General features: G+C 34.2%; 1 long non-coding RNA gene across 1 annotated transcript in view; it reads left to right on the top strand.

The window, feature by feature from the left end:
• LOC144322307 (uncharacterized) overlaps positions 1-24,910 on the top strand; it is a 551,832-nt gene that overhangs the window by 438,724 nt on the left and 88,198 nt on the right. Inside the window, exon 7 of the long non-coding RNA XR_013387914.1 lies at positions 2,279-2,388. This is a non-coding gene — a long non-coding RNA (uncharacterized LOC144322307). The remainder of the gene's footprint in view (positions 1-2,278; positions 2,389-24,910) is intronic.

The following is a 24,910-nucleotide window of genomic DNA, read 5'->3' as shown; positions in this document are numbered from 1 at the left end:
TATTCTTGGGGACCAAATTCTGTGGGCATTTCTTAATAATATATCTCAACACATTTAAAAATATATGAACTTTTTTACCCAATAACTTTACTTTTACCTTTATTTTTCCTAATGCACAAATAATGAGTGTATAAAAAGATCTTTTCAAAAGACTACAAATCATATCATTCTTTATAATAGTGATGTTAAAGTCAATAATGGGACATTCATGATATAAATTGTATATCATAAAGTTGTCTTAAAAATAATGTTGTAGAAACATATTAAGTACTATAGAAAGATACTCATGATATTTTATATGAAAAGGATATGTTAGAAAACAGTATTTCCAGTGTGGAAACTGGAACAGTATTTCCAGTTTTCCACTTTAAATAGAAAGTGTATGCTGAAACATATACCTGTTTCAGAATATTAATTGAAATTATCTCTGGGTAGAGGTTTATTTGCTACTTGTCACCATTGATCTTTATTTTGTAAATGTTTTCATGACATTTTAAGTTAGAAAATACCAAAAAATCAAATTTTGAACCAAAATATGTCATTCCACAGATAAGCAGTGTGCTATTGATTGTGTAGAGCCTTGAAAATTGATATCATTTTATAAATGGTATGCAAAGAGATTTCCTTATTTGCTTTTATGTTAGATGGTGGGACACAATAGGCCAAACAAAAACATTGTGTATTGCCTATCAGACAGATGACCTGGGAGGATGTCTCATATCTCCCGAATAACAGGAGAGTGTCCCACAAGATGTGTGCTGTGACAAACTGAGAATCACTCATCAACATAGGCAGAATAATTGAACACCAATAAAAACAAACAAACAAACAAAACAAAACAAAACAAAACAAAACAAAAAAACATAGGCAGAATATAGTGCATCCTCAGTTTAACAATTTTTACCTCTAAATTTAGAGAATACTCATTGGTTAAATGTTTGGAATCTTATTTATGGTAAGATCTGTCTTAGGAAGGGGGGCTTGACTTAAGTTTTAAGCTCATATGCTTTAGTATATTTATTAGAAATCTTTATACTAAAATATTGGGCATAAGCCTAGATTAAAAAATGATAATTTATTTCTCATTTTTTCATTTGAATTTGTACATACATCATTTATCTCCCTTGAGATAAACTACAGGGCAGGGTGAATGTGGTTTGTGGTAGAATTAACTTATTTTTAATTCCCCTAGCAAAATATCATAAAAACCTCACCCACATTACTGATAAAAATTTAGGAAACCCAAGTCCATCAGTTAAAAAAAAAAAAAACAAAACCTGGAAAACAATTTTCATTCTCTGCCTCTGTAACATCTCTACTGGAATGTTATTTATTGTATCACAGGTGCCCAGAATACTTCCTGGAATTTAGTAAGCATTCCATAAGTATTTGTTAAACAAATTGCGTAGAATAATGAAAAATGAATCCATTAGTTTAGACAATAGGAGATCATTAGTGACCACAATAGAATCCTTTGAGATGAGAGCAGAAATCCTGGGTTGCTATGAGGTAATGAGTGTATAGGAAATGAGGAATTACTCAGATTTTATAAGGTTTTACTATGTATTTCCAGGATGTTTCCCTAAACTTTGACTGTTTCTGAGTCCTAGACAACATCATTTAAACTGTCTTGATTATTCTACTGACTTACTACCCCTATGTTAAATGGCAAGACTTCAGAGACAACTGCCCTAACATGTGTCTCTTGGGATTTCCCAGGAGACATTTATTCCTCCTCTAACACCTCCTAGATTGCTTTACTACCTCATTCCTTTCTCTGGTGTTCATTCCTCTTTCCAGCCTTCTGGGAAATGGCTTTCTGTTACGGTATTCACTATCTTTGAAAGGAGGTCCCACATTAGAAGGTTTAGTGACTAGTGACACAGGTCTTTAGTTGCATCATATACCTTTCTTCTTCTGAGGTCATCTAGGTGCTCCCTGGGGACTGAGCTGAAATGGTTTCAAATATAGCCTCATACCTGAGCTAAAATCCCCTTGTCTCTGGAACATCCAAGGCTGAGCTCTTAAGACTACTCCACTATACAAGGTTGCTTCCCAATTTAGTCAAGGGTGTCCTTGGAGGTTCAGGACTCCTTCCTATATAATGCGGCTTCTTTTTGGAGACATAACATAACATATCATATATGAGTATATATATATATGTATATATTCATATTCATCCTGTTTATAGTATTACAGGTTTTTTTCTCATGGGAGTCCTGGACATTAAATGAAGTCCTTTCATTGTTCGGTTTTCTTTTTTCTTTTTTTAAATTAGGTACCTTTAAGTATTCCATATCAATGACAGAATCACTGGCTGCCCGGAGCAGAGAGGGCCACTGTGGAGCTGTCACTTCTTCAATCACTTGTGTTTCAACTTTGATTCATGTAAGACATTTTCTTGGATATTTAAAAATCAAATATACTTGCTTATAACTTACCTCATCTGTAAATAATTTAAGCTAGCTTATAACAAAGGTCATATTTAACAAATTAGTGAAATATATAACATCAGAACCAAGTAAAGAAATTTCCAAATAGGTCAATACAGGCAATGTGATTGATATTTATCTCCAGGCTTTCAGGAAGCTAGAATGAAATGGGAAACATACATAAGATGCATAACTCAAGTTATTATAAAGTAGAAACCATAGCTCTTCAGGGGAAACAAATATATAAATAATATTAAACTTGATTGTAAATAGATGCATTAAGTGACAGAAAATGTCCTCAATGAAATATTAACACAAATACAACACTCAGTTGAAATGCTTAAGAAAATTGTTGAGCATGTCAAAAGTATTTTCCCCCTAGAATCATTTAGCTGGATGGTTATCATACAAAACACTATATTGTCAAAATTAGCCTACATAGATTTTACATCTTCTCATCATGATGAATTGGTTTATTAAATTCAGTAAATATTTCTTGTATGCTTATTACTAGTTCATCATCCACTTATATGCTATGAAGCATTGCAGGCAGCATATGTTGGAGTTCATCATATATGAAACTTCCCATTTTATTTAATATTATTTTCTCAGTACTAGGAAAGAAGATTTGTGTATTTTTTTATTGGCTAGAGATTAGTGGTGGAGGTGTTGAAAAGACTTCATTTTTTTTTTTTTTTTATTTGAAGGATTTGATCACTGCAGGACTGAAGTTAGGACAGTGAAACAGAGAATAATCAAGAATGGTGTCCATGATTTTGGCCTTACCCCTGGATAAATAGTGCCAGCTATTAAATTGACAAATGGTTGGGAAAAAATCATGAAATCCCCCTTTAAGGCATGGTAGGTTAGACATGCCTATGACACATTCATATCTTACTTAACCTTTAACATTTGATGGTGTATTGTACTTAATCACTTTAAAAGCTTTTCTTTTTTGACTAATTGCCTTTTCCTTTAATTATTATCAGCATTTTAGTCTTCTCACCACTTCAATGTTGCTTTTCTCTTAAGACTGTCCATTTTCCTATGTTAGCCCAACCACATAGAACTTCAACCACTATCTGGATGCTGATGCTCCACATGTATCTTTTCAGCATAGATCTTTCTCCTGAACTTTTACAGACCCTTTGACTCACTGGTACCTCATACTAAACAAGTCTCAAACTGTATTCACCAATGTTTCCCAAATCCCTCTTCTTTTCTCATTGAGAAATATTAAATACCAACTGAGAGTTAACTGTGTATCTATCAGGTACTATGCTGAGCATTTTTTATCCATTAATTCATTTAGTCCTTATAACAACTTACTATGGTAGGTGTCACTCCACTCTACAAATGAAGAAATTGAAGCACTTAGCCACTTAGGTAAGTGGCAGAGCTGGAGTCTAAACTCAGGTAGGTAATAATCCTTTTCAGAATCTAGACTTTTAACATCTAAGCTATACAGCACCTTTGCTATCACCATCTGTTCAGTCAATTGCGTCAGAAACCTGGTAATCATTTTAGCCTTCTTTATCTTCATAAATATGCAATATGTTACAAAATCTTAACAGAACTTGGGTCCCCATCTCTTTTCTTCTGTCCTCACTGCTAATGTGTAAATTTAAATCTTCATTATTTCTAACCAGGACTATTTCCCTATCTTACTCTGTCTTCAATCTTTTATCTCCTTTATAGTACTGCAAACAAGGTTTTTATAAAATGAAAACCTGATCATATTCTTTCTCTACTTAAACCCATTCCATTATCCTCTCATGATAGCAATATGGCCTAGAGGTTAAGAATTCAGGCCAACAGATATGGGACTGAATCCTATTTTGCCACTTATTTTATTTATGTGTAAGTTTATTTAGAGTCTTTACCCTTAAAAGCCATATCTTAAAATAAGGATAAATAGTAGTACCCATGTTGTGGAGGTATATGGAACATTAAGGAGAGAAGGCATGCAAAACACTTAGGAGAATGTATAGCACATAGCAAAAACATAGTAAGTGTTGTGGATAATTTGTTGTTGTTGTTGTTGTTGTTGTTGTTATTTTACTGTTTAAGGCAAAACTGAATCTCGGTCTGGCATACAAAACCCCATGGTACCTATCTACTCCTTCAGTCTTACCTTGCTCTAGTGTATTATACTGTACATCCACCAGGCTCAATGAAATAGTGCGTGTCTCCCACATCTGTGCTTTTGCTCAGCTGCCCTTCCTGCCTGGATCTTTTTTTCCTGGCTTGGAAACCTAGCAAACTATTTTAAAACTTGATTTAAGAAACATATATCAAAAAGTCCCTCCTGATTCTTCCCACTCTCTTCAAGATTGAGTATTTTCTCTCTGATGTCCTTTCTGTATACCACAAATTTCTCTTATACTACCGATGGCATTTAAATGCAGTATTTGTTTACATATCATCATTCTTCTTTCAGACCTAAACTGTTCAACATTAAAGAGTTTTACTGACCTCTGTATTCCTGGGATAGAACACAATGCCTAGGATATAATAGACACAAAAGATCTGAGAAACATATGGAGAATAGCCAGGTTACTCCAGATAAGGCCTAGACCACCAGCCAACCCATCAGCTCATCAGGGACACATGAGCAAGCCCATTCTAGAACAATAGCACTGTTGAGTTGAACTATATAGACTTATAAGAAATAATACTTGGTCACTGGTGTTTTAAGCATAAAATTTAGGGGTGTTTCTTTCATGACAATAACTAACTGAAACAGATAATAAATAAAACACCAGGAAAAAAAGTGATTTAGCTTCAATGATAGATTTTCCATGAAAACAATATAAAAACAGACCTTGAAAAAAATAGTTTGTATTTATCTACAGGAGAATAAAAACTGTTCATGAAGGGAACAAAAACTCACAAGATTAGGAGCTTTTCATTCCAATTATAAAAGTTCAAACTCCAACTCATCACTTGCTCCTCCTCCGTTTTCTTAGCAGGCTATTGATGAGAGTCATCAGAGACTCAGAGGCATCCAGTTATTTTGTAATAGTGGAGAGCAACCGTGTGTGATGAGTGTCTAGGGCACAATGGAAGTCAGTATAGCTACATGTACAATGTCAGGATTTTTCACAACGCTTCCCAATTAACTTCCAGAGAGCCTGACTACAATATCACCAGCTGCTCACTCAATCAATTTCTACACATTTTCCTGAGCTAAATGGGGCTTGCATGACTGAATTTGCATAGGAGTTTTCTCCAGTTGCAATGTCATAACTAGCGGGTGAAGTATTTGGAAATGACTTTTTTTCTGCTTTGTGGGGCATTCTCTTTGATTTTTATATCTTCCCTGTCTCTTTCTCCAACATCGCGTTGCATCTGTAAGATTTGTTAGTTTAGAATGAGTCAAAAACCAGTGATGAGAGGAATAAGGTGATCTCCCCTCTTTTCATAATTCATTTATTAATTCATATTTTTGCCAGATACAAACTGATTTTCTATTATGTGTAAGGTAGTGTGCAGGGTGCTGGGGGATACAATAAAAAAATAAGAAAGTTCTTAAAGCCATAGACCTGCTATTTTAGGGAAGGGTCTGGAAATATATCAGTAAAATACAGATAATGATAGAGAGGCTTTAATTTAGGGAGGGTAGTCAGACAAATCCTCTGTAAGAAGTTTCCATTTAAGCTGAGACCTGAAGGACAAGAAGAGGTTAGCAGTGGGAGAAATTTGGGGAAGAGAATTTAAGGTGACAAATCTGTTTTGTGGAGAAGGGCTCATTGGGTGCAGAACTGACAGACAGCCAGGCCAATATGACTGTAGTGGAATACGGAAGTAATAAGAGAAAGATAGGAAAACTAAGCAGAGAGTAATTCATGCAGGGTTCTAAGGACCATGCCAGTAATTTGCATCTTACATGACCTGACATTCAAATTACTCTTTCTGCATTTCTTTATTGTCCTATGAAAATAGATTAGACAAATGCAAGAGTGGGAGAATAGAGACTGGCAACTGCAGTGATACAGGTTAAACATGTAGTACCTGGACAAAAGACATGTCAGTGAAGATAGAAGGGAATGGACAAATTATGTATGTTATATTTGGAGGGAGGACTAGCTGATCTAACTGAATACATGTTTTAAAGGGTTTCTTTGTGGACACAAGGAAATAAATTTACAGTACTGTACCATATTTATTGAAAAAAAAATCTGTGTATAAGTGCACCTGCACAGTCAACCCCATATTGTCTGAGGGCCAACTGTAATCAGAAATCAAACCAATCCCAGGATAATAGAAAATTATTTACTAAAAGTAGAAAATAGAATAACACTCCAACTGCTAGTATTCAACAACTTTAAAGTTGAGATACAATGCATAAATGGAACTAAATTCTCATGCTCTGCAACTCAACTGGCTATAATGCAATTATTGAAAAGCTTTACTTATGGAAGATCTGAAAAATGATGGGATTTCCTTGGGTTTAAAAAATCATAGAAAAAAAGATGATGAATACAAAGAACACAGAGACTTATATAACTATGGTTAGGGAATAATAGTCTCCCACAAATTTCCATGTTCTAATCCCTGAAACCTGTCAATGTTACCTTACAAAAAGGATTTTGCAGTTGTGATTACATTAAGGACTCTGTAATAGGGAGATTATCCTGAATTATCTAGTTGGGCCCAATGAAATAATGAATCATAATGAGAGAGAAACGGGAGGGTCAGAGATAGAGAATTAGGTGTGGTGACAGAACTAGGTTTCAGAGAGAAAAGAAGATTTGGTGATACTATACCATCATCATAAGATGAAGGAAGGGGTCATGAGCCTCATGAGGAATGCAGAGGTATTCCAGATGCTGGGGAAATAAGGAAACAAGTTCTTGATTTTAGCTTTTAAGAAAAAGGCAATTTGGCTACCCCATATTGACTGTCTGACCCCCCAGAATGGTAAGAAAATAAATTGTATTGTTTTAAACCACTAAGTTTGTAGTAATTCGCTACAGAGGTAATAAGAAACTAATACAATAATGAGAAAAGGTGGAAATGGGGAAAAAAACTATTATACAAGAATAGCCATTTATATAAAACTAAGATTGAACTACTATTTAAAGCAATATATGAAATAGAAAATGAAACTATTCAGAAGGATTGTGGATTCCATGCAATATGGTATCACTACTATAAATAGAAAATATTCAAGGAAAACTTACAATGTCAAATGAAGAAAATAATAATGCACATGTAATGTAAAGCATTTAACTTTAACATTTGGGAGTTCATATGTAAATGTTAGACAAGGATTACTGTTTAATAAGAGATTGTTTAAAAGACTGCTTTTAGCAATGCCTCCACCAAATTTTTAACCAGATCATTTACAGTCAGAGATCCCAAGGACTTCAGCCCATGGTCAATAATATCTGTTAGCTGGAAAGCCCCACATAGCGAAGTCATAAAAGGAGACTGTATAATGCAGATATAGTTCATGAATATATAGTGTATGTGTAGATATAGTGTATATATGCACACATATATCATTATATATGTATATATATCTTTATATATGTATATATATATATATAATTAATATATCTTAAATCGGTCTTAAAGAGGAATTTTCTGAACATGAAAAGAAATGGTAAAAATCAACCACCATAGTTAATATGGTTTCTTGCATGTTGTTTAATTTTGCTTTTAGAGTATTATGCCATGGTATTATGGTTTGGTCCTCTGATATGAATTCAGAAGTAGTCTGAAATCTATAAAGAAATAATTTCTAATGGAAAATTTCAGACAAGTCTTGTATAGGTCACATTATCCCCACTGCAACTATAGCCTGCTCAGCTAAGAGCATGAAATACTAACTCTTTTCAAGACAATTACAAGATTTTCAATTTTCCCTAGTTCTTTTTAATTTCAGACTTACTGAAATAAAATGCTGAAAATGTACCTGTATATTTTCCAAGAAATGGAAAGGAAGAAAGAAGGCCTTTATCAACAATTACCAGCAATGGCAGTACAGATACCCCAAAGCTAGGGCAAACATCTGATTAATAAAATTGAATCACTAGTAAATCAGTGGTGAAGTGTCAGGTCCTCGAATAGGTTGGAGGATTTATTCTAATGAAAGAATGGCAATAAAGAAGCATTTACAACTGAAATGGGGATGGAAGTAATTAAGAGCTCCTTTGAAAACAGAAGGATAAATGAAGGAGTTGGGTAAGGCTAGAGTGTTAATAGGAGTTAACAAAACAGCTGCAAACCATTTGTCTTGTTGATTGGCTAACTTTCTGGATTTTTTTTAAGGCAGCATTCCATTTAAAACACTATGGCAAAAATAAATATTTATCCAAATGATATAATCATAACTCCTGTAATCAAATGTCAAATATAAAAGTAACCCCATATTTAAAAGCTCCTGGAAGACATTTTTTTTCCATATTGCCAGATCAAATATAATCTTTAAAATTGCTAAATGCTACAGTACAGGAACAAAGTATGTCAAGTTACTTAAATAAAAGTTATAGAAATTGAAATATATGAGGGCAGATTTAAAATTCCATTGGCTCACTGTTAATATTTACCTATTTTTAGCTTAAATCTTACTATCTTTTCTGGCCCAACTCAAATCTTTGCCTTAAACATCTTTGACAATGTTGCCACAGCTCATTATTGGTCTTATAAATTATATTATGTTCTTAGTTCATTTTTTAATAAGTAGCTCATATTCCAAAATAGAAGTAAATATCCTATTGAGAAGGAAATAAATGTAAAATTTCCAGTTTTTGTATCCATAGAAGAGTTTTTGTATCCATAGAAGAGGTATTGATTGAGAATCTTGAAGTGACTGAAAATGAGATCCAACCAAGCTTGCCTACACAGAAAAAAGAAGAGAAAGGAAAGTATAGGCTCACTTAAATAAACAATTCAAAGGTAGATATTTCTAATATTAAACAAGGAGGCCATTAGACAGATGGCTCTAATTCTGTTGTGGCCTACTTAAGCAAACCAAAATCAAACACAGTCAATGACTCAAAACTTAAGGACAACGAATCAGGGGTCTACTACTAGGCCTTAAGCTATAGCCAACCAACATTTCTTAAGCTCAACATTTTTAATATGCCTCATTTTATCTTTAAAATGGTGGATTCAGGGCAGCCTGGGTAGCTCAGCGATTTAGCACTGCCTTTAGCCCAGGGCGTGATCCTGGAGACCCGAGACGGAGTCCCGGAGTCCCGAGTCAGGCTCCCTGCATGGAGCCTGCTTCTCCCTCGGCCTGTGTCTCTGCCTCTCTCTCTCTCTTTCTGTCTCTCATGAATAAATAAATAAAATCTTAAAAAAATTAAAATAAATAAATAAAATGCTGGATTCAGGGCTTAAATTTTTTTACTAAAATCCAATTTTCTTCTATTTTTAATTCTTCTTCTTTGGAAAAGTTTGAGGTAGCTCTTACCTTATGATCCCAGGGCTTCAGGCTTTCCTTTCTATACCAAGAAAGAATAGAGTATTTCCCATAAATATAAGAGCGAAAAGATCTCATTATTTCTCACTGGCTCTGATTATGATCTCCTTTGAATCTCTAAACTAGCTATTTTAGGGAAATATGATAAAATGATTGGGGAGTCTTAGTTCATATGTACCACATCAGAGGTAGGCATGGAGATATTCTAGCCTTAAACACAAGTGCTGAGGATGGAGAGGAAAGGTAGACTTATAGGGAGAACTCCTAGGTTCATTCATCAGAAACAGAATGAATGAATTCTGGATGTACAAAAATTTTATAAAAACAACAAAAACCCAAATATTTATTTATTAGAAAACATTCTAATAAAAGAATTCTAAAATATACATGAGAATGTATTTATTGGGGGAAAATAAAGGTGAGGAAATAGATTTGGGTTAAATTGTGGACAGGTCTGAATGCCAGGCTGAAGATTTGAGACATGTTCTTCTCAGTAGGCAAACATTGATGAAGATTTTGAGAGAATATCATGTGTAGTTATCTTTTTCTAATTATTATTAAAATATATAGCAATGAAGGTTATGTAAATTATTCCAGTTATTCTGTGCCTGCTGTACATTTTGTATGTATTTTTTTTTCCCTTACTACTTTGTGAGGTAGGTTAGAATAGTCATTTGAATAGAAACAGTCATAGAAAAATTTCATAATTTGCTTAATTCATGTAAATAGAGAGGCCAGCCATTGCTTATACTGTGATCCTAAAGCCACCCCTGATTGAATCCTCATCAATTTTAACTCACATTGCTCAGGATATAGTTCATGCCACAGGAGACAGAGAACAGCGGGGATTCTTTCATGAAGGAATTAAACTATAAAATCAATACTCAGCAATCTAAGAACATATGTATTTTGGCTTTTTTTTTTTTTTCAAACGTTATATTTATTAGAGAGAGAGAAAGGGAGAAAGAGCAAGCATGAGTTGGAGCACAGGGAGAGGGGGAGGGAGAAGCAGACTCCCTTGCTGAGCAGGGAGCCTGATTCGGGGCTCAATCCCAGAACCCTGGGATCATGCATGACCTGAGCTGAAGGCAGATGCCCAGCCAACTGAGCCACACAGGTGCCCCTTATTTTGGCACTGTGAAGGTAACATCTTCTATACACACCAGAAGCTCTTTCTAAACTTTATTCCCCAAAGACTGGGTTTTGAAACATTGGTTCTGCCTATCAGGTATTAGAGAAGCTTCTTATCTGAGTTCAGTTGTCCTCTCATTATTGGATATGCAGTCTCCAGGCACCTATGTCCAGAGACTATCTCCTAAACATTCTCAAGATTGAAAAACTGCTTTGATGTTTCCATTTTTTAAAATCTCCCTTCTCTTTTGCTGGTATCCCAATTCCTTTATTTTAAAATTATAAGCAATAATCCCATTGAGTTATTTTGCATTATACTCATTGTACCTATCACATTGCTCTCTTATTTGGTTGGATTTTCTAGTCATCACTAAAAGCTTATTGTGTAATATCTGAATGATGGTTGAAAGAAATCTTTCACTCTATAATTGCCTAGTTAACTTTCCATTTAGTTTTTACTTTAGAGTTGAGAACTAATATGAACAAAATTTTGCTGACAACCCAATACAACTCACTTAAGTATATTTATTTCTTAATTAAATGGAGTACTCTTGTAAATCTGATATTTTCCTTTGATTTTCCTTTTCTTTAACTTAATTGAACAGGGTTTTTGTTTGTTTGTTTTTATTGTAAAAAAATTAGATTTATCTAGCTGGACTCAAGGTTAAATGATCTCATTTTCGTTGGCAACATCCAGAGCATCATAATTAGGAGCCAGACATGTGCCTTCTTCTCTCCATCAGGCTTAATCAGAGTGTTGACTTTGGCCACATTAATGTCATAAAGCTTCTTCATAGTCTGTTTGGTCTGTTGCTTACTGGTCTTGACATCCATAATGAACACAAGTGTGTTGTTGTCTTCTGTTTTCTTCATGGCTGACTTGGTGGTGAGGGAGAACTTGAGGATTGCCTAGTGGTCAAGCTTGTTTCTCCTAGGGGCACGCTACTGAGGATGTTGGGGCTGCTTTTGAAGACTCAGTATCTTAGGCTATTGGAATGTAGGTAATGCGTGGTTCTTCTTCTTCTTCTTCTTCTTCTTCTTCTTCTTCTTCTTCTAGTTCTTCTTCTTTTTTTTTTTTTGGTAGATGTAGATGCCTTTCAGCATCACTTTTTTGGCCTTCAAAGCCTTTGCTTTAGTTTCAAATTTGTGAGGTACAGGGCTTCTTTCTCAGCTTTAGGCACCATCTTTGTGAAAAGTAAACTGAGCTTTTACTTAAATTATAAATCTTGCATTTTTTAGCATAATACAGTTACTGGAAAGCTATTTCTTTCTTTTTTTTAATTTCTTTGTTTTTAAATATCCTAGTGGGTGTCAGTTTTTAAGCCCACACAAAAAAATGAGATTGAAAGTATGTTTTATTAATCAAAATAAGAATATTAACATATGTTGAATGGAAATTTAGCATTCTATTTCCTGAACTGTAGAACATGGATAAATAACAGTACTTCTGTTACAAGTTTGCATTGAATTTTAAAGTTAATATTTTTTAGAGTACTTAATATGAGCTTGTCATATGGGCTAATACCAAATGGGAGGTATTAGTTTTATAGTACATAATGAAAAACAAAAATTAAAAGGTCCATAACTAACTGAAGCCATATATATATATATATATATATATATATATATATATATATATATATATTCAGTGCATTTTCTATCAAAATTCCAATGGGATTTCTCACAGAAATAGAAAAAAAAAAACAATTCATAGGGATTCACAAAAGATTCTAAATATTCAAAACTATCTTGAGAAAAACAAAACTGGAGATGTCACATTTCTTGATTTCAAACTCCATTATAGAGCTATAGTAATCAAAATAGTATGGTACTGGCATAAAAACTGACACAGAGACCAATGGGACAGAATTGAGAGCTCAGAAAAAAAAACATACACAAACTGATCAACTAATATTTGACAAGGGAACCAAGAATACTCAGTAGGGAAAGGGTAGCCATTTCAATTATTGGTGTTAGGAAAACTGGATATCTATATTGGAAAAAGAATGAAATTGGACTCTTACACCACTCACAAAAATGAACTCAAAACAGATGTGAACTTAAGTGTAAGAAACAGTAAAACTCCAAAATGAACTTAGAAATTTTAACTGTAGAATCCACAAAGAATGAAATGCATTCCCTCAGAACTCAAAAGTACAGAACAGGATGTTGTCATTGGCTAACAAAAGTAGTCACAACAATTCATGGTCCTGTCCCCAAACTTTATCCCTAAACATCCCTAGTTGCAGTATTTGAGTGAGGCCCAACATTTTAGGTAAAGTAACTTCTTTTAAAGAACTATCTCTAGTTTGTAATGGCCAGTCTCCAAAGTTGCCTTCTTTCACATGAACAAAGAGAACCGTTAATATCTCAATGTGCAGCATCATTGTGCAGAAATGGCTCTCCCAGTCCATTAGCAGGAACAGAAAGTAGGGGTTGGCCTTCATAGTTAAATGGCCTCTTCTGATGAATTTCCAAAAGCAGTAAGTCTCCCTGAATCTAAAAAAAGAATAATAATTTCCTAAAAGGTATCTAGTTGGGACCCTTTACTAAAAATCAGATAAACAACAAGCAAACAAAAATAAATATTTTCCTTATTAGTCAACTGTGTGCACACACACACACACGCACACACACACACTTAAAATAACAATTTTCAACCTAGATGCAATACATTTAAAAATGTAAGGCAAAGGGGATCCCTGGGTGGCTCGGCGGTCTGGCGCCTGCCTTTGGCCCAGGCCATGATCCTGGAGTCCCAGGATCGAGTCCTGCATCGGGCTCCCTGCATGGAGTCTGCTTCTCCCTCTGCCTGTGTCTCTGCCTCTCTCTCTGTGTCTCTCATGAATGAATAAATAAAATCTTAAAAAAAAATGAAAATAAATGTAAGGCAAAATATCAACAAAATAAACATACTCTTAAAAGTTAAAATAAAGTAAATAATGGAATGAAATAATCAAAAAATAATTCAGGATTAATTACAACTAAGGTGTGACAAAATAGACTAAAGGCTAAATAGAAAAGAAAGCTAAGAAAACTCAGTAAATATAATTGAAATATAATAAAATAGATGGAACCAAATATCTTAAAGGTTATAATCATGGAGGCACCTGGATATCTCAGTTGGTTAAGTGTTTGACTCTTGGTTTTGGCTCAGGTCATGATCTCAGGATCCTGAGATCAAGCCCTGAGTTGGGCTTTCACTGGGTTGGAGTCTGCTTGAGAATCTCTCCCTCTGCTTTTCCCCCAATTTGCACAAATGAGGACACTCTTTATCTTTCATAAATTAATAAATAGGTAAACAAGATCTTTAAAAAAACAAAAGATTATGGTGATAAAAAGTAAAGTAATATATGTTCATTTAAAAACTTTAAATTCAGGGACACATGAGTGGCTCAGCAGTTGAGCATCTGCCTTTGGCTCCGGATATAATCCCAGGGTTCCAGGATTGAGTCCCACATTGGGCTTCCTGCATGGAGCCTACTTCTCCCTCTGCCTATGTCTCTGCCTCTCTCTCTGTGTGTCTCTCATGAATAAATAAATAAAATCTTTAAAAAATAAATAAATACTTTAAATTCAATTAATATGAACTTGGTAGGTTCACATTACACAATAAAGCAATTTAAAGGATCAAAGAATAAAATATTAAACTACAAGGAATAGAAAGGACATTTTAAAAATTAGAAATTATATTTTTTATAAAAATCCAAATGATAATGGTTATTAAGCTCAAAATCTTTAATTTCTCATAGACAAAAATCGGTTTTAGAAGATACCGATACTTTTTTTCCTTATAAGGTACAAAAAAAAAAAAAAAAAGGGCTGGAATACCTGGGTAGCTCAGCAATTAATCATCTGGCTTCGGCTCAGGTCGTGATCCTGGAGTCCTGGGATCGAGTCCCGCATCGGGATCCCTGCATGGAGCCTGCTTCTCCCTTTGCCTGTGTCTCTGCCTCTCTCTCACTCTGTGAATAAATAAATAAAATATTTGAAAAAATAAAATTGAAAAATAAATTTTTAAAAAAGGCCAAAACAAAACTTAGAACAGTTGGTAGTTGCGAGAGGCAATGGGACAGAGTAGGTGAAATGGTGAAGGACATCAAAAGGTATAAACTTCAAGTTATAAAATAATGAAGTCACAGGGATGTAATATACAGCATGGTAACTATAGTTAGTAACACTGTATTGCATATTTGAAAGATGCTGAGAAAGAAGATCTTAAAAATTCTCATCCCAAGAAAAAATCTGTAACTATATGGAGTGTTAGATGTTAACTAGATTTCTTGTGGTATCCATTTTGCTATATATTTATATAGATAACATTAATATCTAGTCATTATGCTGTATGCCAGAAACAAATAGAACGTCATATGTCAATTATACCTCAATTTTAGGGGATCCCTGGGTGGCGCAGCGGTTTAGCACCTGCCTTTGGCCCAGGGCACGATCCTGGAGACCTGGGATCGAATCCCACGTCGGGCTCCTGGTGCATGGAGCCTGCTTCTCCCTCTGCCTATGTCTCTGCCTCTCTCCCTCTCTTTCTCTCTCTGTGACTATCATAAATTAAAAAAATATAAATAAATAAATAAAAAACATTTATACCTCAATTTTAAAAAAGGAAGTTTGTTGTAATACAGATGTTGAAAATCTTTCCTAAATCAAGACTCAGAGACACAGAACAGGGTTCTAATTCATAGTTGTTGTTGTTGTTGTTGTTTTTTAAGATTTATTTTAGTGAGAGAGATAGCAAGTGAGCAGGGGAAGGAGCAGAGAAAGAGAGAGAAAATCTCAAGCAGACTTCATGTTGAGTGTGGAGACTGAAGTGGGGCTTGATCCCGCCACCCTGAGATCATGACATGAGCCAAAACCAAGAGTCAGAAGCTCAACCGACTGAGCCACACAGGCACCCTTAATTCATACCTCTTATTTCAAAGTGGATTCTCTGGTATGCCTTGTTTAAATGGGGTCTCCTATAGAAGTCCTCATACCTCTTATTTCAAATTGGTTTCTCTGATATGCCCTGTTTAAATGGAGTCTCCTATAGAAGTCCTCAGAAGATAGCCTCAGCTCATGTTATTGAAGGGCCTCTCATAAACCTACTTCCTCAACCTGTTTATTTTCTCTTGGCTCCAAAAATGCTCTGCTGCTAAACTTCCACCTACATCACTGAATTTCTTTTCTTGAGAGCCTTAGATTTCTGATGTTGTTTTCAAGATATGATGTAACTTCTCATATTAATAATGATATTTTTGAAAAACAGAGGAACTGTAAAGGCCAGTTCTAAGATAATAATTGTCGGTGTGGTATTGTATAGGGTGAGTAAAAGAACAGTTCTGCAGGTAAAGGAATAAAAATAGGAAGGTCAAATGGCTTGCCTAGCATCACCCAGTGTGGGAAACTGGAGTATAAATCCTCAGTTTTCTAACTCAAAGTTTTTCCATTCTAACATAATTCTTACTTTTGGAATGAAATAGCTTACCTTTGAGGTATTTTCTCTGAATGCCCTTCTTAATGGAAGCTTGCAAGTCTCAAGTAACATTATATATCAAGGTAGATTTAAAGAGCAGTAGTACCTTTGTCCTTTCAGATGTGTACATTCAGAAACCAGATAAAACAAACTTCTTTGTTGTCACTGCAAAATTTTGTTTTATCTAAGAATTTTTGCTAAGTGGGACATCACCAGATATTTTAGTCCATGTCATATCAAAAATTGTCCCTTTGATTAAGAAATGATGTAAATGAATACCACAGAAATGTATAGGAAGAGGAAATAATACTATTGCTTTGCTTGGATTGAAAATATCAATAAATTTTCAACAGAGAACAAAATTATCTTAAAAATATTTTGGAAAAATGAGATAGGCCTCAAACATTACCAAAAGGTGAAATTTCAAAACTTGTGAGGATGGCATTTGCTCAGTTTCATGATTATCCTGGACTCGTTGAAAATTTGCAATTTGACATTCATGCTCTGGGAATTGCATTTTCTTTTTTAAAGATTTTATTTATTTACTCATGAGAGACACACAGAGAGAGAGAGAGAGAGGCAGAGACACAGGCAAAGGGAGAAGCAGGCTCCAAACAGAGAGCCTGATGTGGGACTCGATCCCAGGACTCCAGGATCATCCCCTGAGCCAAAGGCAGATGCTTAACCACTGAGCCACCCAGGGAATTCCATTTTCTCATTACTTTAAGAATATCAACTCTCTTGTATGCATTTCCTGTACTAGGGCCAAGCACAGAAATGGTTGAGGGATGAGAATTTTGTATTGTGCCAAATGAATAACAGGTGAAATAATCAGATAATGAGTATATTCAGGTAGTGAAAGTGAAAGGACCTGTGAACAATCAACAAAATAATGGCTGTCACTCTTGACATTTCCAATTTTTTGACTTAAGGGGTACTAATTAATACCTGAAAATAAAATTTAAAAACCCACTTACAGGCTATTACATAGTAATGAAAAGACTTGTTAAAGAGCCCCGAGTACCAGTAGCCTCATGACCCAAAACAAGATGACTTGCCATTATCCTGATATTGTACCTCATGCAATTAGCGGAAGTACCAATTAGTCCCTAGAAATGGCAAATCAGGTATACGTTCAGCTTTCAAATAGGTGAATGAATCGGAAAATACAGAGAAAGAGTGACACTTAGCAGCACAAAAATGCATAAAACAGATTTAGACATAATACAGATTCTTATTGCAATTTCATAAAATGAGAAACCACCTGAAAAGGACTGTTTTAACAAGTTAAAAGAAAACACTCTCTTAACCTATTCTATGATCCTCTATTTTGGTGGTTTATTTTTCCATGTAAGATTTGTCCTCATTTTATAAAATGACATTTAATTTCTATTATGTGAATTTGGCTTCGGTTTACAAGTTCTAATACAGCACTCTATGCTGGAGTAATTATATTCTGAAACTAAAAGAGGCACAAACATGCTAAGACATCATCACACTATATTATAATCCCACTAGATTATGATTTTGTGAAGATATATAAATAAAGGTAGGTCCTCTGCTCTGAAAACAATCACACATTTCATTGGCTTAATGTAATGAAAGTTGATTTCTCATTCATATAGTCCTAGGTAGGGAAAGGTCAGGGAGGCTGCTCCATGCAGACATCAGGAGCACAGGCTTTTCTCATTTGGGTTCTCACAGTCATCTTGATTACTCAGGCATAAAGGAAGAGAAACAGAGAAGGACTGAATAGGAGAATTTTATGGGCTCAGCCTGAAATGGCATATTTTACTTCTTTCTGTATGCATTCCATTGTCTAGAACTCAGTCACATGGTGAGTTCTGATTATATGGGAGATTGGAAAATGCATTCTAGCTAAGTGCCAGGAAGGAAATGAAATGAGATTTGGTGAGCACATGGCCATCTGCTATGGCCCCACCTCTATTCATCAAATGTATATTTTACTCTATTCATCGCAGTCCAGCCGATGCTTAGCACCATGCCAAGTAAATGATATGTACTCAATATATGCATGCTATCATTTATTGAGAACTTTACATGACAGGCATTGTGCTTAGATGTTTCAGTTATTAATTCATTAATCTCTTCATTCAAAATATTAATTTGGCATTTATATGAGACATTTTCTGTGTAATATGCTGAATATTATAAAAAGTATCTTTGCTTCTTGGAGTTTATAATCTTATGGGGAAGATATATACTTCAATGTGTTTTCTAAATAAATACAGACTGAAAAGTTCTAAGATTTTTTTAAAGGTGCTGATGGAATAATTGGGAGGAAAATCTATTTTTAAATTTTTATTTTTTGGCTCAGTGGTTGAGCATCTGCCTTTGGCTCAGGTTGTGATCCCAGAGTCCTGGGATCGAGTCTCACATCAGGCTCTCTGCAGGGAGCCTGCTTCTCCCTCTGCCTTTGTTTCTGCCTCTCTCTATGTCCCTCATTAATAAATAAGTAAAATCTTTAAAAATAATAAAATAAAAAATAAATACATTTTTATTTTAATTTATTTTTAAGGAAAATCTATTTAGATAACATTCAGGTAAGATCTTTGTGGGGATGTTGTTTAAAAAGAGATTTGAAGGATGAGAAGAAGCAGTTTGGTGACAGGGTTAGAGGAAGAGTATGGCAGGTAAAGGGACCAATAAGAGAAAGGTCTTTATTTGGGAATATGAACTGAGTATGACAGAGAAACAAGTCCTTTACCATAATTAACTAGGAGATGGCTATCAGGTGAGTGTGGAGATATCAAAGACCAAACCAGGTTAAGGTAAAGAGACTGAATTTCATTCTAAGTGTAAGAAGATGAAATAGAACATTTCAAGAACATACATTCTTTTAAAAAATCTTTTCAGGAATTTGTGAACAGGGTTGATAGGAACAGATGGAAGTTGGAGGATTTAGCAGTAGTTCAAGTAAATTATGATAAGCATGTGGACTTGGCAGTGGAAAATGGAACAAATTAAGACTCACTGTTCATTCATACAGAGGGCAAAGGAATGGACCACAACTATAGTGATTTGGATTTGTTCAACTATGGGGATGGATGGTGGTATCATAGTGAGACAGGGAAGAACAAAGGCAGAGAAGATCTAGAGTTGTGCCCCTTGGAATCAAGATATAGAATTAACTGAAAACTTCACCAGGGGCCTCCATGATGATTAATAAGCTCAATGAGAGAGAGACTTATTGGGGGAATTTCTCTTTTATGGCCTTAAATCCTGGAATCACAATTAGGACTGACTTATTAGATGAATTCTTGAGGGAATTGCAGGACCCTTGGTAGAGTAGGAAGTAACCTGTCTATAGTTCTGGTGGCCTGAAGGATAGTTCTACCTCAGGGTTAAAGTTTGCAATCTAATGGAGAACTCCAGTTTAGCATGGTGGACAGATGTGTTATTAACCAACAATATGGACAAACAGAGAAGTGAAGAAAGTAATAAATTCAAAGGAAGTTAGAATGGGTACAGTCACTAGAAAAATGTCATTTGAGTTGAACATTCAAAAAGGTTCATTAGGAATAGACAAAGAAAGAGATGTTAATACTTTAATAAAGCACTTTATTTTTTAGAGAGAGAGTGCACACACACAAGGGGAGAGAGAGAAAGAATGTTAAGCAGGCTCCTGGCTCAGTGGGGAGCTCAATTGAACCGTGGTTCAATCTCACCACCCTGAGATCACAACCTGAGCCAAAATCAAGAGTCAGCCGTTCAACTGACTGAGCCACCTGGGCACCCCTCTGATAAAGTTCTTTTAAAAATTAGAATTATGTAACTTTAAAAATCACTCTGTCCTGTGAGTCACACTTTTTTTTTTTTTTTTTTTTTTTTTTAGGTCTTATTTTCCACACTATTTTAAATAATAACCTTATTTTCCCACTAAATAGTCTAAGACCTATCCATATATGTGAGCACTTATTATGTTGTTCAAATAATATACTTCCTGGTTTTTTGTCTGTCTGATCTTTCAACTATTAGGCAGATATTGAAATTCCTCATGATAATGATCAAATTATTTTCTTTTTATAAATCTGCCACTTTTCTCTTTATATTTTGAGTCTATACTATTAAGTATGTATAAATTTCCAATTACAGTTGACCCTTTAGCAACACAGGGGTTAGGGGCACCAACCCCCACACACAATTGAAACTCTGTGTATCACTTTTAACTTTCCAAAAAATTAATTACTAATAGCCTTCTTATCAGAAGTTTTAACAATAACATAATAACAATAACATAAACACTTGATTAATACATATTTTGTATGTTATATGTATTATATCCTACATTCTTACTTTATTAGTAAGCCAGAGAGAAGGAAATATTAAGAAAATCATAAGGAAGAGAAAATACATTTATAGTACTGCACTTATTTATTATTTTTTTAGTACTGTACTTTATTGAAGAAAAATTCACACGTAAGTGGACTTACACACTTTAAACTGGTAGGGTGTCTGGGTGGCTCAGTTGGTTAAGCATCTGCCTTCACCTCAGGTCATGATCTAAGGGTTCTAGGATCAAGGCCCACATGGGGCTCCCAGCTCAGTGGGGAGTCTGCTTCTCCCTCTCCCTCTAACTCCTCTGTCTCCTCATCTCTGCTCATGCTCATGCTCTCTCAAATAAATAAATAAAATATTTTTAAAAATTAAAAATAAATAAACTGGTGTTCAGGGACCAACTGTATTTTATTCTCCTGATGAATTAAAACATTTTTATATTTTAGAGATGGCTTTTATAAAAAGCATATATCTGGATTTTTAAAATCCTGTCTACTTTTTTTTCTTTTTTTTTGTGGTAACTGGAGAATTTATCCCATTCATACATTGTAATAAGTGATGGATTTGAATTGAATGGCATATCTAATTATGCATATTGTCTGTTTCTTAGTTTCTTTTGGATTAATTATTCATTACACAATTTTTACCCTTACATATCAGAAAGTTGTATATGCTACTTCTGTTAATTTAGAAATAACTTCAGAGTTCCTTAATCTATAGCAAAGGTTAATAAGTATTTATGCTCTTCTTAAGAATAATAGAAAAAGTTTTTAGACTTTAAATTCAAGTACTCCTACCCAAATTGTTATTTTCTTGATAATTACATTGACAGAATTTTCTTGATTAATGTAGTCGATATCTATTTAGATTTATATAAAATTTTATCAACTTATTTATAATTCAGTTTTGCATCTCAGATTTCCATTCTGTTTCATTTTTTAATGAAATTAAATTCCTAAAAAACCCTCTAATGAGGAAATATGGCAAACTCTTAATTTTTGTTTGCCTGGAAAACAACTTTGAAAGGTATTTTTGGTCTGTGTAGTATTTTGTGCTCCAGTTGCCTTGATAGATAGCAAATATCTGTAATAACATTAGAGATGTTGTTAACTATCTTCTGATTTTTAAAACCTAGATTGTAGTCATTACTTCTGAAGTAGCATGACTTTCTTATTTGACATATTTTCTTCCACTGTGCTGCATTTTTGATATTTATTCCAGATCTATCTTTCAGGTTATTACTTCTCTTGTAGATTCTTTATGCTATGTTGTTAAGTATTACACTGTTTATAATTTTACTTATACTATTTTTCACATCTTGATGTAGTATATGGACATTTTTCTAATCTGGCTGAACATTTTTATGGTCTACTTCTCCTTTATTTTGCTTCTGTTTTCCATTTTTTATTTCTTTAAATAAATATTATTTTTAAATGTTCAAAATCAGATAATTCCAAAACCTAGAGTCTTTGGTGATCTAGTATGGTTTTGCCTTGTTTCTGCCTGTTTCATTCATGATGCATTGTTTTCTGTTGCATTTACAATGCTGATCTTGTGAACTGATGTTGTCTGCCTATGAGGTGAATACTGTGGATTCCTCCAAAAAAACATTTGTTTTCTTCTGCCAGATGCCTAGGGGCACTCTCAATCTCTCAATCTAGTACTTATGTCAAATAGACTTTTCATTTCAAATCACCTTAGTTTGAGCAACAGATGTAAATTCAGGCTGCAAACTCATGAGGCCTACATTATGAGAGAATTCTAAAAACACATTTTTTTTTTTGAAATGTACAATGTTTCTTTTCTTCTTTTCTCTTTTTCCAGTTTCTCTTTTTTTCTCTTTCTCCATGTTTTGCTTCTTCTATCTCCTGGGAGGGAAAGAGTAGGGTTATTTCTAGCTCCTTCAGTGAGATTTTATGCCTATGTCTCCTATTATTCACCCCATACTGGATAAATTCTAGATTTTCTTCCATCTGTGCTCTGTGGAGTTTAAAAATAAACTCAAAGTTATAGGTCATTGGAAAATGCCCTCATGATGAAAGCCAGCTTTAGTAATTCTCTTATTTCTCTTAGATCTTGATTTCATCTTGGTTTTGGCTAAAAGGTTCTTTATTATATTGCCTGCTTAGCAACTAAAGTTTAAAAGTTCGTTTCAATATTTTCACTAAAATTTTTACACATTTTCTTCAGGAAGGTCATCAGAGGATGTAGCCTCTTGTCAATGCTACCAAAAAGATAACTTGAAGGACAAGACCTTCATGGTGAATATGAATTTTTTTTTAAATAAGAGTTTAAAGTCTAGAAATTTCTCTTCTACCTTGAACTTTACCATTCTAAAAGAGTAGAGGAAACTATTATTACTTGGAAAAAGTAATTAACAGTAAATACATATATATGTGGTGGAATAAGGAATGGATTTATGTAGCTAAAAACAAAATAAATTTCAACTGATATCCAGGAGGATCTTGTTCATATAAAAATCAGCTAAGGCTCTGTAGCTTTTTATATTGTTTGCTGTTGTTATTGTTCCTGAACTATAGGAAAAAAAAAAAAAAAAAACAAAAAAACAGGACCAGGCCAGCAGCTTGAAAAATTATCAATTAAATTTTCTCATTAGCTATATTTGGTTCCTTAATTGGCCTTTTTGACTGTGTAATTTCAAGTGATAATTATTTGTGGCACTAGCCTGTTCCTATATCAATGTTATCTCTTAATTAATTCAAGAAATTGACTTAACATTTTTTTCTATCTTCAGACACAGAAGTAATTTGTGAGTTACCATTCCTTAGACAGCTCAGTCAGCAGCACTTTGAAAAATGACAGAAAGTCCAATCTTACAGACTTACACCACAATAGCATTGATAATAATCTTGGAGAAGCTCTGCTAAGGAAGAAGTATACATATTTGGGATGAAATAGAAAACCATAAGGTTATAGATTGAAGGATGAGAGAAACATGAAAAAAATAGAATGTTCATTCATCTTCAACGGAGAATTCTCAAATCTCAAAAATACAGAATTGTAATTGGACTAAAATAACATACATATATTAATGCCAAATATACATATAAAATACTGAATGTTTTGGTTTTGACGGGGAAAGCTGGCAATGAGTGCTTTGCAACCCCACATTTCCCACTGAATTGCTGAAATCTGAGAAACATACAGAAGGAAGCAGTATCTCAGTGGTCAGTAATTTTCCATACCTGAATAGGAATTTCCACTCCTTAAAGAGAAAATGAATTACTGAGGTGAAAAAGGATGGTCATCTAAGAAAAGAAGGTAGGAAATTGCCATTCAGTCACCATAACTTTCGATTCTTACTTCAGATGCTACTTCCCTTACTAAAAGGCCTTTCAAAAGCCAAGGGCTGTTGCCCCTGTCCCCACCCTATTCCCCAATTCATGACTAATACTTTTCTTATATCCACTCTTCAAATATTTTTACAGGTAACTCAGTCCTACCAAGGACAGAGATGTTTATGTAGCTGCTAAATTGGCAGTAAGGAAAGTTGAGTCCAGAGGTTGCCTCAGAACAATGCCTTGGGGGGTTAGTGTTTTAGAGTCACTTTGATAAGGAAAGAAACCCAGACTGCTGCAGACTAGCCAGGAAGACTCTTCCCTTCAGAGCAAGATAAGCAATCAAGAAGACCTCAGATTCCCTCCTTAGACTAGCAAATCTAAATCAGAAAATAATAAATAATAAAAAACCCTTCATAGTAACATGTGTCTCAAATCAAACTCTTAACAAAACGAGTAAAGGTGATACTCTAGACAAATTTTCATAAAATCAGAATAAGACAAAAATTGAACACTGAGCTAGAAGCAAGATCTAGTATAATAAAGAAAAATGATGTGTACTAACTGAAAAACAAGGACCCAAACTATTGTTATTAAATGAGAAAATGACTTTATACTGATAACAATCCATGGAATCAAATGAAATAATGTTTTCTTTTAAATACAGAGTTTAGCAAGGGTACTGGTGGTAAAGCAAATATAAAATAGAAATGGCTATTGCATACATACATCCTAGCCACTCAAATTATTTAATTTCTATAAACTTACAAGATATAAGTCTTTCACTGTGTAGATGAGATAATAAATCAGAGAAAGAAAGTGACTTTAATTTGTTAAACAGTCAGTA

Source organism: Canis aureus, chromosome 10 (genome assembly GCF_053574225.1).
Source record: "Canis aureus isolate CA01 chromosome 10, VMU_Caureus_v.1.0, whole genome shotgun sequence".
Taxonomy (NCBI): Eukaryota; Metazoa; Chordata; class Mammalia; order Carnivora; family Canidae; genus Canis; species Canis aureus.
Note: the sequence above shows the minus strand (reverse complement) of the source record. Positions and strands in the feature narration are given on the sequence as shown.